This window comes from Myripristis murdjan, chromosome 23 (assembly GCF_902150065.1).
Source record: "Myripristis murdjan chromosome 23, fMyrMur1.1, whole genome shotgun sequence".
Lineage (NCBI taxonomy): Eukaryota > Metazoa > Chordata > Actinopteri > Holocentriformes > Holocentridae > Myripristis > Myripristis murdjan.
In genome coordinates this window covers 16,315,477-16,330,935 of record NC_044002.1, presented here as the reverse complement: position 1 = coordinate 16,330,935, position 15,459 = coordinate 16,315,477, and the positions used below count along the sequence as shown (strand labels likewise).

At 45.0% G+C, this 15,459-nt stretch overlaps 1 long non-coding RNA gene across 1 annotated transcript in view; it reads left to right on the top strand.

Moving 5' to 3' along the window:
- Positions 1-14,206, top strand: part of LOC115355518 (uncharacterized) — a 34,135-nt gene extending 19,929 nt beyond the window's left edge. The window contains exons 4-5 of the long non-coding RNA XR_003927888.1: positions 5,922-6,049; positions 13,276-14,206. This is a non-coding gene — a long non-coding RNA (uncharacterized LOC115355518). The remainder of the gene's footprint in view (positions 1-5,921; positions 6,050-13,275) is intronic.
- Positions 14,207-15,459: the final 1,253 nt, after the last annotated feature.

Sequence of the window (15,459 nt, the reverse complement as noted above, 5' to 3'; positions counted from 1 at the left end):
CCGGCCTGCCCCCGGCGTTACACTTCTGACCTCGGGGTCGTGGCCTTTGTTCACAACCCTTCAGAGACTGACCCAAGGGGTCACGGCTGTAATAGAGAAGTTGTCGAGGCGCGTGCTCTCGAGGGGCCCCGCTGCAGACCACCTTGTAGAGGGAGCCGGCCCGGCTCACTGGTCACCAATGAGGGGAGCGAGTGTCTGTGTGTTCGCCCGAGTGTGAGCATATAGATAGCTGTAACTTGTAAGGTGAAAAAACCACGAGTGTGAGATGTGTGAGTGAGTGCTGTTCAGGACAAGGGCTTTACCTTGCAAATAAGGCCCACTCCTTGGAATTTTAAATGCAGTAAGTCATGTTTTGTCAGAGGTTAATGCTGCAGACACCGCCCCGTCTCTCATAACTGGCCTTTCCAGGTGCTTCTACTTACTCGAGTACATTCGTTTCACTGCAACAACCAATAAACTGAGGAAATTACCTCTTCGGTCCAGAGAAGGACTTTAATACTTTGATTTCTTCCTGTGTCTTAAGATGAATTTTCCTCTTAGAAAAACTTCTTTAGGGTACTTAATACACACACAGAGAGAAAGACGGAGACAATGCGCATAAAAGGCTTTTCTAATTCGTATTATTTAATTAAATGTTATATTGTAATTTATCAATCTTTGCACAGAGTCATATTTTTTTGTAATTTAGCATTAATATTGAGACAATGAGAAATACTCCATTTGTTGCTTGTCCCAGGCAGTGGGACAGTATAGCAGCAAGGGGTTCTGTGTGCCATAAATTTAATCTGGGTTTGCTGAGTGATTGCATTTGTAGCAGTGGATTCACAGGATGATTCACAGGGACGTGAAGGCTTCCTGGGGACTGATACACACCACTGCATCAACAGCCATATTGTTTCAGTTCACAAGGAAAAGTATAACTCATTTCAACTGTGAGACACTCACTGCAGCCACTCTTGCCACTGTGCAGTATGATTTGTGCATTGCTGACACCTTTACTGTGGCAGATTTATTTGACTGTGTTTTGCATTTGACTGCTTGCATTTGTTTAATTTAGGAAAAGAAAGACTGATCATATCTAATTGCTTTGCTGCAGCAGTTTTTTTTTTTTTTAAAGTGTGTTCTTCAGCTTCCCACATTTCAACAGATATGAAGCAATCTTTCAAAAAAACAAGAAAAAACAAAACCAAAAAAAAAAACAAGGCCCTCACATGCATATCAAATGTCAACAATGCGCTATGGTTTTAAAGCACAATAAATGTCTGTTATAGCAGAGCGCAGCTTTGATTCAAGCTGGAGATGAAGCGGGCCGATAAAAAGGCTCGGGCTGTGGACTCTTGAAGGTGTCGTAAAGGAGGTTGTTAATATTGGAGTTTCATCAATGGCAGCACTACGCAGGCCGCTCCTGCAGGGGCGAGGCCGCGCAGAGGGCTACAGTGTCAGAAGTTGGCAGCTGAGCCAAAACCAGAGCCGTATCCTCAAGTGAACTCTCCACGACGTACGGTGCAACAGGCTCTGCCAAGTTTTTTGAATTCCTGCCACATGTTAGATGGTAAACAACTGACTAGCAGAAGCAGCATCTTAGGTAGACAGGCAGGACTAGAGGGACACTTCAGATGGCTTAAGAAACATGGGTTTGCTTACATTACTGTTAGATTCACGTTTTGCATTTACTTGTCAGGGGTGTTTTACACTCGCAGTGATTGCAATTGGTTCAAAGAAGTGGCGAGATGTGACGTCACGGGGGTTCACCCTGATGACTCTCGGGGCTTTATCCGCTTTTCTCAACGAGAGACACAATCAAATTAATACCTCCGTAAAGTGCAGAGAAATACACGTGCGAGCACTGTGGCAACACCGTCTCTGTCATTCTTCACCTCGTTTTTTTTATGTGGCCGCAAGTTTTCGCGGCGACGCAGTGTGTGTTTTTGCCGTGCGGACGGTGCGGCGCAGTCCTGGCTGTGGCACTACCCAGCATACAGAGAACCTGAGTTTCATTTGAGAATCTGGAAAGCTGCGGGGAGAGAGAGAGAGAGAGAGTTAGGCAAGACAAGTGCACTGTCTCGCTCTCTGTCTCTCTTTCTGTCTCTCTCTCGGTGGGTCTGTCCTCTGAGGTAGAAACACAGCAGCGTAATGCGTCTCTCTCTCTCTCAGCTTCCAAGACTGGGAGTGAGCTGGGCGAGACTACAACTACCTAAGCCGCCATATTAGTTTGCTGTTCGCTCCTACTCGGGGTTTAGTCTACTTCTCCCCAGTATTTTTTTTTTTTTTGTGAACACACATGCGGAGAATAGTAAAGTGAAGGTTTCCCACCTTTTTTTTTTTTTTTTTTGTGTCAATGTGCGCAGTGCCAACTTAGCATCTGAGTTTGCAATAAAGACAGATTGAAATCAAGACTGTTTAGCCGTGCTCCATGATGTGAGATCCATCCGTTTTTTGGACAGTTTTTCCTTTTTCCCCTCTCTTTTGTGCGGCTGCTACTTTGGGGAGAGAGGAGGGGGAGAAAAAAAAAAAAAAAGTTGCCTGTGCTGAGTTCTGGGTTTCTTTGGGAAAGAGAGGAGCAGAGGGGAGGGGAATGGCGTCGAAAAAGAGAGAGGAAGTTGTTTTTTGCCATGGGGGAATCTGTTGCAAACAGCTAAGGGGCATTACAGCATTGGCCACAGAGAGAAGTTCTGGGGAGGGAAGTCGGGTGGAAGCAGGACGAGCATGAATAACCTTCAGCAGTCTGATGCAGAGGTTGGTGTGTGAGTGTGTGTGAGAGAGAGACACATAGAGACAGAGAGAGAGAGAGACAGAGAGAGAGGTAAGAGAGGTAGAAGGGGTGGTGTCTGGCAAAGAAGTCACAAAATTATGTAAGAAAATGTGACCCACATTTTATGTACGTTGCAAAAAAATAAGAATATCCTCTTCAAAGCGGGCTCAGACGGAGTTCTTCAAGAATTAACACTGGCGATTTCAGAGCAGGGCTGTTTACTGTACGGCATAACGGTGCTACTGAAAGGACAAGAAAGGGTGGGAGACAGAGTGGGCTGGACACTCAAGGGGGGTGGGGGGGGTGGAGGGAGGGAAGGGGGGGGCGCAGGACACGAGCAGAGTCATCAGGAGAGTCCATTTTATCGCTCTGCTGCTGCCCGACATTTCTCCTCTCCTTATTCGCACGCAGGGCTGATAGCCTCGTTCGCGGGGAGGATAGGGTGCGGGCTGGCGACGGTAAATGTTGGGTGCATTGCGGTAAATATCACAGGAATGCACGAGCCCGAGTGGCTCGCTGTTGCAATCGTGACCCTTGCTCAAAAAAGTCTCCCTTCGGTCCTGCTCCGGGGCGGTCGCACCCAGGCACTCATCTGGCTTTGAACACTTGCCATAATAGTCAAAGTGGCCTGCCAGCTTTTCAGCTCATAAAAGTGTCTGTGGCTGAGAGAAGAGAGCCAGTAACGAAGGCGCTGTTCACCACCGTGCACCTCGGTCCTGCTTCTTCTTCTTCTTTTTTTTTTTTCTTTTTTTTGGCTTGATTTGTTTTGTTTTTTTTTGCCGTTCCTTTTTTCTGAGTTGCTGCCATTGCAGTCGGCCCCCTGCAACTTTTGTGAAAATGGACTCGTCTGTCGTAGAGAAATCTGCATTTGATATCAAACTCTGCCGCTCTGAAAGGGGAACAAAAGATGAATCTTAAAGTTAGGTGTCGAAAGTTATTCTGGACTCCTTTAATCATCTGTGTGTCGGGGTGTGTGTGTGTGTGTGTGTGTGTGTGTGTGTGTGTGCTGTGGCTATCCTCCTTAGGAGAAGTGCACTGTGTCACCCCCCGCTCACACACACACAAAATACCCCCCCTCTCCCCCTGTGCATGCGCACGTCGTGCCGGGCCAGTGATGAAAACGCGTAGTGCGCACGCACTTCCACACATCCCCGTTTCATCATCAGCTGAGCTCTTTCTCCTCCACTCACAGCTCTCTTCCCTCCCTCTCTCACCCCTCCCTCTCGCCTCTCTCTTCTTTTTCTATCCATTTCTCTCTTCCCTGCGCTCTCTCTCTCTCTCCCTCTCTCTCCCTTCTCTCTTTCTCTCTCTCCCTGGGTCCTGGCCACATGCGAGAGGGTAGACTAGGACGCTGCAGCTCTGAAAAAAAGAGGGGAAAAACGCTCTGCTGCTATTTCTACAGGCTGGCCCTCCCCTTCAGCTAGTCTGTGCCAAAAGAGGGAGGGATTTTTTACTACTCCCAGTCCCAGGATTTTAACCCTCTGCCTGCTCTAGCCTCTCTCTGCAAGATCTGCTCCTTAATATCCTGCAACAAGTGGCTTTGCCTTTACTCCTACTTCAACCTTGCTGCGCCATCCGCGAAGACATTTTTGGGACCCCGTTTTCTCCTCCTCCCGGGCGTCGATTGCATGAATTTGGTGACTTTTTTTTTTTGCCGCCTCCGAGTTGTCGTCGGTAGTGTTAAAACGGGCTGGTGGAAACGGTGGTTTTTGGTTTGTGCCTTAGCATGATGCGAAGGCTTTTCGAGCATGTGTTTCTTGATCACTCGGCATGCCTGCTTTTTTTTTTTTTTTTTTTTTTTTTTTTTCGCGTGAGTGCAGATCGAGCCCTCCTCCCTTTAAGCTCAGGACTGAGACGGCAGTTTGTTCTCCAGCATGTTCTACGACTATGTTGCAGCTGTCTTGATTTCATGTTACCTGGCTGCGTGTGTGTGTTGTCTCGGTTTCTCTTTCTCGCTCTCTCTCTCTCTCTGTCTATCCCAAAGGCTGTTGGGTTCACAGATGATTTCTCATGCAGTTTCCTGTGCTCTCTTATCTCGTATGCCCCTCTACCTTCCTCCGTCCTCACCCTTTCCTTCTCGAAATCTCCTATTGCGTTTTCTCCCCCACCCTCTCTTCCTCAATCTCTCTCTCTCTCTCCCTCTCTCTCTTTCTCTCTCTCTCTCCTCTCTCTCTCTCTCTCTCTCTCGTGGGCAGTCTCCAGTGAAAGGGGAGCAGGAGGGCGGAGCAGTGGTGGGGCTTTTTCTGGGACAGGTGCCAATTTCAAACAAAAGACACAAAAAGCCAAAAAGAGTGAGATGCTTCCCAGCGAAAGGGGAAAAAAAAAATGTTGCATGTTGCAAGAAGCGATTACATGTGTGTTTTTATGTGTGTGGCAAAGTTGCAAATGTGGGGGGGAAAAAAATCTTACAAGTGCAGGAGTTTTTTTTATTGCATGAGTGATTTTTAGCAGATATTTTGAATTCTCTCTCCCGTCTCTCTCTCTCTCTCTCTCTCTCTCTCTGTGTGTGTGTCTCCTTCCCTCTCGCTCCCGTGAAGGCATTTGAGTTTCAAGCGGGGAAGAGAAGGAGGGGCGGGTGGAGTTGGGAGGGGGCACGAGGAGGTGGAGCCTCCCCCCACCTCCTCCTCCTCCTCCCCGTTGAGTCTTCTGCATTATTCATGTGCCCGGGCCGGTGCTGCGATCTGACTGGCTGCCTGGCTTAGCATTCACCCGACATTCAGTGGCTCTGTTTGCTAACATTCCTCATTCAAAGCCTTGTTAACTGCCAGACGGGAGGAACACGCGACTCCATGGGAAACCCACATGGCCTCCCCATTGTGGCGGGCCCTGACAGTCTCAGACTAGGGGGTGGCAGACAGGAGAGAGCGAGGGCAGCCAGTTTGCAGATAGAAGAAGGCAAGGCAGCCCGGGTTAGACAGGTTACCGGTAGCTCAGGGGCAAGCACAGGCACGGGTTTACAGCAAGGTGGCCAGATTGACAGGGTGGAAAGCAGACAGAGGGGCAGACAGATGGGCAGACAGACACCTAGACAAGGCGTTCAGACAGACAGGGAGGCTGGCAGTTTCTGGGGCTCTGAATGGAGCCTCATGTTGGCGTGCCCGCCTACTCCTTGCAGGGAGTGCAGAGCTGTGTGACTGAATCAGAGCTCCTTCTCTGCCCTTCTCTACAGAGAGGAGAGGATATGTGGACATACAGTGTGGAGCTACTGATGGATCCAGCACAGCCGACCGCGGAGATTTCTACTCTTTACCCTGATAGCTGATGGCTGCGTCCACCACTGGCCTCAAGTCGTAGTGGGTAAGTCTGACTCTGTGTGTGTGTGTGAGTGTGTGAGTGAGTGTGTGTGTGTGTGCGGAGGGGTAAAGTGTGGGTTTGGGAGGTAAGCTTCTATGTGTATCTGTTGTGTGTGTGGCTGTTCAAGTGCACGCATGCGTGTGTGTGTGTGTGTGTCTGCGAGAGAATTCGGGAGCATGCACACGTACAGACATTATGTGACCAAAAAAAAAAGCGACACAAATACAAAAACAAGAGCGGTTCCGTTGGACTGTGCCCTGCTGTAGTTGAGCGTCATGTCGAGGTGTCGTGTCATTCAGGGCTTTTATCCAGAGAGAAGCAACCTCACTAAATATAGGCAAACTAGAGGGAGAAACGTGGCACGGGCTTTGAATTTCAGATGAAACTGAGCTAATCTCTCTCAGAGTGCATTTCTACCTGCAGGTCAGCCTTGTGTAAGAGCGTGTGTGTGTGTGTGTGTGTGTGTGTGTGAAAGATAGATAGATAGACGCTTTTGGAGGGAGAGGGACGAGTGCTGTAATGTTAGGCCGAGGGCCAGACAAGGCCTTCTGCACAAGGCCGTGCCTCACTACAACGCTGCCTCTTCCCTCCTCTGTCCCCTGCCCAGCCATCACAAAACTATCAGCCGCGATTCTGATCCGGACTTGAATCACAAAGTGCCGTTTCGATGAACACGCCGGACGTATTCGCTTTGTAACAGAAGGTTAAACGTTTAAAAAATGGGCCATTGCTGACACGTGGCCACACATCGCTTTAATATAGCACGAAGGGGCCTATTCAAGATAGAGGCTTTTTTTTTTTTTTTTTTTTTCAACGCTAAAAGCGACTTGAATCGCTCATTTTCACATTTTTCAATTTCCCTTACCGTTTACACATAAAAGAAAATGTTTATGCTGCAAATTGATTTAGATTTCCAAACGCCCCGAGTAAATTAACTGTTCCCAAAGCAATGTAAATGTAATTATACAGTATTTGCGGTGGTTATTTTGAAGGAAAGGAGGGTTTGCTTTCAGAAGAATCAAAAGTTATGGAGTCATTTATAATAGTCTCCTGCTTACTCTGCTCCTAAGGGAGATAATCGACCGATATTTTCAGCGTATTATGAATTATCCATATAATTTAGAAATACGGTATGCCGCACCCTGTATCGATGCCATTCGACGCGGCGCTCATCGATTACCGCCCATAAATCAGTTTTTTCGCACAAGCGCTAATTGAAACTGTATGGCTTTTCACATCGTTTGCCGAGTGTGTGTGTGTGTGTGTGTGTGTGGTGGCATGTTCGAGCACCCCAGCAGATTCGAATCCACCCCGACCAATAGGTAGATGTGGAGGCAGCATGAGTCATCACAGAGAGCTCGAGTCATCCCACCTACGTTACGCGTTTGACAGCCTATTCATCCGCCGCACTTTCACTACAGGGCCTGGTGCGAGCTGCCGCCGCCGCTGTCACTCCGGCAGGAAAAAGCCTGACGTCGACGGCGCGCCTGACGCTGTGAAAACGCTCCTCTGAGAGCCTCCGCCGGTTTGAAATGATGAGCTAGTGCGTCAGAGCGTCGAGCGGCAACATGGCAGGCCTGGACACTGATCATCGGGCAAAGTACAGCAGTAAAAAAATACCACAGAGGCAAATGAAGGATATAATTGCATTTAATTCTCCTCTCCTCTCCTCTCTTCTCCTCTCCTCTCCTCTCTTCTTTATGCATGCAGATAAAAACGAAAGATAATATTTGCGGAGTGTCTTATAACCCCTGACAATCAAAAGCCCTTATGGGAAATTGGGAGAGACGCTGTTTAATCTGTGTTTTGTAACTTGGAAACTCTGTCGATTGTTTCATATGCCTTAGAAAAACACTGCAAATGTTTTATAGTGTCTCCCCCCTTAACGTGGATAGGTTTCACAGTGTCCTATGCATACTTACAGTCTCAGATCTGTCAAGTCGATTTATGTCATGAATAACAATGAAAAGCTGAGACATATATTACCTCGAGATATTGGCACTTGTAGAAAGAATATCTCTTCTTTAGTAGACAAGGGAAAAACAAAACTGGTTAGTTCTTGGATTTCATTCAGTTTAACATCGTATCCCGTGCTCATGGCACGCCGGAGTTTTTGGCAATAAGTGATAGTTTATTGCGCCATTTTATACATCGATTTCCTGTACTTACAAGGCCGTTTGACCTTTGCGTTTTAATTGATGGAATTTCTCCCTTTACAACTCGACGGCAGTGTCAACCATCGAGGTGTCACGTGGTGATTTATTTTGGGGGAAAAAAAAGGGATACAGCTATGTGGATTTGGCCTCCGAGCTGAAGCTGCACTCCTGATTTATGGCAACACATCTTGAGTTGTGTTTCGGAGCTGTGGAAAACAGGAGAAGTCGGAGAAAATGCGAGAGCTAACATAAAAGTTAGCACGCTGCGTTTTGAATCACACACACACACACACACACACAGAGAGAGAGGGAGAAACAGACACACTTAGGCTCACACACAGATGACTCCTTCTTTCTCTCTCTCTCTCTCTCTTTCTCTCTCCCTCTTTCTCTCTTACTCTCTCTCTGTCTTACACACACACACACTCTCTCTCTCTCACACACACACACACACACACACACAGTCACATCGAGGCAAACACCCAGACACATTTGATGCTATGTACCCCACAATGGACCCTGGTTCCTAAGATGAATGGGGTTCCCACGCCTCTCCCAAGGAGTGCAGGGCACAGCCTCCTCCTCTGAGTATTCACACACACACACACACACACACACACACACACACACACTGCAGACACATTCACAGTCCTGCTCGAGCACACACAGGTGCACTCAAATGTAGCACAAAATCTCACTTGTGCTCTAATAAGGTATAAGCACATATTTTAAAACACTCACACACACACACACACACACACACACACACACACACACACACTCAAAATATCAGTCATTATTCAGAGCATTCCAGGCCCATGGTAAACATATCACATTTAAAGCCAGAGTCTGAAAGTGTTTTGTTTATTTATTTATTTATTTATTTTATTATTTATTTATTTTTATTTTTTAGTCGTCATTTATTTGGTCATTTTCCTGCAGGCACAACTTTTAATTTGTTAAGCGGCAAACCAGAGGGGAAATGAACTGTGAGGCAAACTTGGTATTTTACTGCCAGGCAAAGGGTTTCTGTGTGTGTGTGTGTGTGTGTGTGTGTGTGTGTGAGTGTGTGTGTGTGTGTCAGTCGTACTGTCTGGTGTTGTTTTGTGAGTCCAAATGAAGCATAAACAAAAGCTCTATCAGCAGACGAGGTTTGTGGGAAAATCAAACAGTTTGTGCATTTTTTAAAGGTTCAGGATTCGCAGTAGAATGTTCCCGAATGTGTGTGTGTGTGTGTGTGCATGTGCGTGTGTGTGTGTGTGTGTGTGTGCATGCGTGTGCATGTGTGTGTCTATGTGTATGTACTCACATGAAGGTGTGTGTTTGTCTGCATTTGTGTATGTGTGTGTGTGTGTGTGTGTGTGTGTGTGTGTGTGTGTGTGTTTCCAATTACAAAACCTATAATTTTCCAAATGAAGAATAAATATATAAATAAAACATACATGGCAATATTTATTTTTTTTTGTACAACTATAATTTGTACACAAGCACACTGAGCTTTTTTGGTTTTATTTTTCGTCCTGTCTTGCAAATGTTCTTTCATTTTTTTTTAGTTTAAAATATAAATTTGAAATTTTGTGTCATTTCCAACATAAGATTAAGTGTAATATAATTAAAAATTAAGTGCAATTATGTAATTTAAATTTAGTTTATAATATACTGTTACTTAAGAAACGGCTTTGATTTTAACAATTTAGTGTGTGTGTGTGTGTGTGTGTGTGTGTGTGTGTGTGTGTGTGTATGTATGTGTGTGTGTGTGTGTGTGTAAGTGTAACTATATATATATATATATATATAGTATATATTATATACAGTTATTTAATATAGTATATTTTAATGCAAAATAATTACTTGTGTTCGCAGTTTGCTTTGGTGCTTTTTCATTTCTTAAAGTTAAATTATTGCCGTTTTTAAATTTTCGAGATTTAAAAAAAAAAAAAAAAACACTCGTAAGTTCGGCATCCTATTTTCATCGGCTTCACGCCGACGGCGACGCTGATGAAAACGCTCGGCGCCGAAAATCCGAATCAAACGCCGAACGGAGCTCGACGGGCGACGCTCAGTTCAATTCGAAGAACATAATAAAATTCCCACTGGTAATTTTCTGGACCGTGTGCTTTTTTTTTTTTTTTTTTTTTTTTTCGGAGAGATTAATTTAACCTGATTCAACAGTGGCCAGTGCATGGTAATACAGTTAGCCTAAATTTGGGCTCAGTATTCAGAGCAGTGATCACTCTAACATATGGCACATCAGCCTTAATGATACACTGAAGGAGCTGCTGGAAAGTTTATGACCTGGGAGCTACTGTACTCTCGTCGACATGGATACCCTGGTGTGTGTGTGTGTGTGTGTGTGTGTGTGTGTAGTGAATATATCTGCACTGTGATTTTCCTTTTTTTTTTTTTTTTTTTTTTTGGTGTGTGCATGTGTAGGTGTGTGCGAGTTTTAATACATAACATACTCTCTTTGCTTTTTCAAAAATTAATTTCAAAGCTGATTATTTGGGTATGACTTCATGTCCCTCGGGCTGACCTCAACATAAAGGCCAGTTTCAACATTTTATTAATTTTACATTTTTGAACACTTAACACTCGCCGTTCGTCTAACCTGTGTATTTATTTAATATTTTATGATTTTAGGAGATGTTTAAAGCATGTATTTGTGTGTGTCTGCGTGTGTGTGTGTGTGAGAGAGCATGCCAGCACACTGCTTTGATATCCTGAAGTCAAAATCACTCCACCTATTTTTTATTTTTTTGCCTTTTGGAAATGACCATCGCTTGGGTTGATCTCCCAGCGACTCGCAGGCAACACGACTGACACAGTTTGCATTTTGGTTTATTGAATTCAATCCGGCTCACGTTGTTCCCGGCACACAGCACCGACTGTGGCAGCGAGTGACGCGTCCCATCAAAACCCGCTCCGTCGTGTCATCTGAATCAGTAAGTCTCTGCTTCGAGCTCGAAGATAATCTCCTCAAAGGAAATTAGTCGGGAAAAAGGGGAAAGAAAAGCCGTCAGCCTAAAGGTCAAATGAAGATTAGAGGGAAACAGTACACGAGGGCACGCCGGCTGGCACCCGGAACCGCACAAAGGCCTCATTGTCACGGGAGCCCAAAGCTCAGCACACACACCGCCTGTGTGCTGGGGGAGACATGACACCTGTTGGTGGTTTTGGTCAACTGCATGCAGAGGGAACAGACGCCTGGGCAGGACAACACTGGTGCTCAAGTGTTTTATTTGTGTGTGTGTGTGTGTGTGTGTGTGTGTGTGGAGCTCACTCAAGTAAGATAAGAAATTCCAAGGCACACCGGCTTCTCGAATACATTTTGGCGCAGCTTGGATCAGCAGACTCCCACGCGGTTTGAATCTGGCTCTTGCGTTTTTGTGTTTTTTAGTTGTTGTTTTTTTTTTTTCCTGCCTCACATCTCCTCCTTCCTTTATGTCTCATCTCTCCCGTCCCGCGGCAGGATTCACAATTAGCCAAAATCCAAAAAATGACCCCAACTTGTATTTATTTATTTTATTTTCTTTGCACAGATTGTTTTGGACTCGTCCTCACTGTAGTTTTAACCGATCTCTCGACGCCCTCGAGGTCTGCTAATCTTGGATCCCTTCGCTGATTATTCCTGACAGTTTTAAAACGATTTCGCTGTTTATGGCGGCGCGTGTCCAAAACACTGGGCGCGGATATTCTTTTTAGGGAAGAGTGCGTCCGAGGACACGCGGCCACGGGGCAGTCTGCGGTGTGACGGAGACACCTCTCCTTAAGCGGATAAGATGATTAAAACACACAGTAGATGCACTTAACTTGAGGAACGCTGAATAATTTAACTCAGATTTACTCCAGATGGACACTAAATGTGCACTTATGTTTTTTTTTTTTTGTTTTTTTTTGCATGAAGCCCAACTGATGAGGTGAATCTCGGTAAAAGCTATTATTGGTTTCACTTGATTAACAAAGAACGAGGTGTAAATCAAGAGAAGCAGACGGGTTAGTGAAGCGTTTTTTAAGCTTCGAGACGATTCGGTGGTGGATTGTGTGCAAAAGGGGCTGCAACCCGACGCCAGAATGATGTCTCTTATATTGAGTCGCACATAAAAGTAGTGTTTAGTAACAGGACTCATCCTCTGTAAACCTGATTTCTGCCCACATGAGCTGTAACAGAGAGGCAGTGAGACGCTGCTCTGGTGTGTATTTTACAGGCTTAGGCACTGGGAAGCCTGTGTCGAGGCCTCTGTGTCGGGGCAGATTTGTGTGGCATTTATGGGATCCCCGGCCTCTAATAAAACAGCCGCAAACTGGTGCGTGCGTGCATGTGTGTGTGTGTGTGTGTGAGGATGGAGGGCTGTGACTCACTTTAAAAAGTTTGACCCTCCTCACCTCCTCATGTCTCCCCTGTTGCTCCCCCAGCTCGAACGGAAACCGCAGTAGCACCGCAAGCCTCTCCTGTCTCGGTCAGGAAACTCCCCGAAACAGCCGCAAACCTGCCTCCCCTCACCTTCCAGCCCCTCGCTCAAGCACACACACGAATACACACACACACACACACACACACACACACACACACACACCGTTCTGTGATGCATCGAGACCTCCTGTGACCCACCCATGCGCTCCACTCAGATCGCTGCAGAGCATTTAGTTGAATATTTGTGTAATTTTTGCGAGTTTTTAAATAGTTGTGTGGTGTGTGTGTGTGTGTGCGCATGTGTGTGTGCGTGTGTTCACTTGAGAGGTGTTACTCAAGCCATCAGGTAGCAACACGGCACTTCACCTTGACTGACAAACAAAATCCTCCTGAATAAAACACACAACTCTCGCTCTCCTCGTCGTGCGTGTGTGTGTCAGAGTGTGTCCCCGCGTTTGTTCACAAGCGTGTTCACACCGCTTTGCTCCTCGTGCACGCGCGCGTGTGTGTGTGTGTGTGTGTTATGCGTGCGAGCGTGCACGCCGACATGGACACGGGCTGCCATGGTTCTGTGGTGTTAATTTGTAAGAAAGGAGGTGAAAGTTTAAGCTCTCGACAGCCAACAGCAGCTGACTCTCTCTCCCCTCGTTTGTCTCCATCAGGTCGAGCCAACCTGAGAGAAGACGAGGCGGCCGGTGACGCAGACGAGGTAACTTGTCAAGCACGCAGGAAGTCCTTTGACAGCGCTCGTTGATTTACACTTGCACAATGGCGGCATGTAGTAATCTTTTTTTTTCTTCTTCTTTTTAAATCACACTCAATTTCCTTTGCTTTTTTTTATTTATGTCACATTCACATCACATAGGATTTTCCATGAATTTGAACTCCAAACTGGAAAAAAAAAAAAAAAAAAAAAAATTCAACCTCCTAGTTGGTAATTACAAGCAGAATATATGGGGGGGAAAAAGGTTTTTGTGGGCTCCGATATCTCCCACTTGTCATGGATTTCGCAAGTGTGGCAACACATGCGGTAAACACAGGAGGGAATCCGCCGATGCTAGCAGTCAAAAGTCCTAAAAATCAAAATTATCTGCTATTTTTCTGCCAATCCTGTCGAATCTGCGTACGAAAAGCGAGACAAGCTCCTGCTGGGGGTCGAGTTTAAATTCCTAATTACACATGAGGTTGGGTGAGCCCAGATAAGATCAAAAAATGGGCTTTATTGTCTGCCGTCATGGAAATTTGTTTTGTGACAACACACTGACGAAATTTCATACATTCACACACACACACACACACACACACACACACACACACACGCGCGCGAATAAAAGTGTAGTAAGAAGACCGCTCCCACACCACTGCGTTTCCAAGGAACAGGAGAATTTGGATAAAACTATATTGTACATACATATATAATATATATTTTTTAAAATGTGTTTATTTTGTTTTTTGTGGTGGAGTTAGGCTGATTTGGATGGAGGAGGAGAAAATTCTGTTTCAGAGGCTGAGATACTGACCACTACTTCACTTTCCACATTATTCAAACAGGGCTTCCATATGCATCATAAATCCTTGAAAGTAAAGAAAAAACAGGCCTCAAAAGATTTTGAAAATAAATGGACGGCTTCAGAAGTGCTGCTTTTTTTTTTTTCATGTTGGATTGAAACTCACCAGTTCGCCTCTGCTCTCCCTCTCTGTCCCAACATGAATACTTCACCTCCTGACATAAAGCCTTGCCAGGGATAGTTGCATTGATTAAGCGGCGGTGCGCGGTGAAAAAGTGAATGGTGTGACCAAGAATTCTTGACACAGCTAGAAATGAAAAGAATTTTTGTTTCGCCCAACAGGACCCGTCAGAACGTCCTTGAAAAGTCCTTGAGTTGGATGTCCAGATGAGTGTGAACCCTGTTTGAAACAAATAGACCATTTATTATGAAATTATGAAACACATCATGTTCCCTTCAACTACATAAATTGTGATAAAGACATGTTTCTTGAAAATCATTAGTTTTTCAAAAGATTAATAACAATAATAGATAAAAAATAAGTTTATTCAAATGTCAGAAATATAGTGTGTTGTTTGAAATAGCATATAACATTATTATTATTATTGTTGTTGTTGTTATCATTATTATTATTTACATGTAGGGTACCTCATTTCATTTTGATGATAATGTAGAATATCCCGTTTCACAGTATGCACTTTACAGTTTCATTTAATCTGAAGGATAATATAGAATATCCCATTTATGGTTATGCACTCGGCAGTTTATTTTGAAGCAGTGTTTGTGTTCCCGGCTTCCTGCGGCCGCGTCGCCCAGGCGTCGGTCAGCCTCGCCGCCCGAGACACGCCCGCTGCAGATCAACTGTCCTTTGGGGTGAGGTAGTAGGTTGTATAGTTTTAGGGTCATTCCCAAGCTGTCAGATGACTATACAACTTACTGTCTTTCCTGAAGCGGCTGTGATGACAACAGCGTCGTCTTCAGCATCTTCGCAGCGAAAGGAAACTACTGATTTGGAGTTGTAATTTGATTTAATTTATTTTATTGCACTTGTTTTCTCTTCTCCTCGCTTGCATGTTCATTTCCAAAACAATAATATACACCGCATGTACAGAATATTGGAGAATGTTGGTCATTTCATGATATACACTGATCTGGATAAATGCTGTTATCTCCTGCTGGTTTCCCTTAGAAATGTAAATTAAGTTAATGAAAGATTTTTTGGCTTTTCTAGCCCCAGGTTTGTTTGTTTGTTTATTTTTTTTAACATTCAATGTATATCCATTTTCAAAGAATAACCTGAAGTTTGTTAGTAGTTATTGCTGAACTATGAATTTGTAA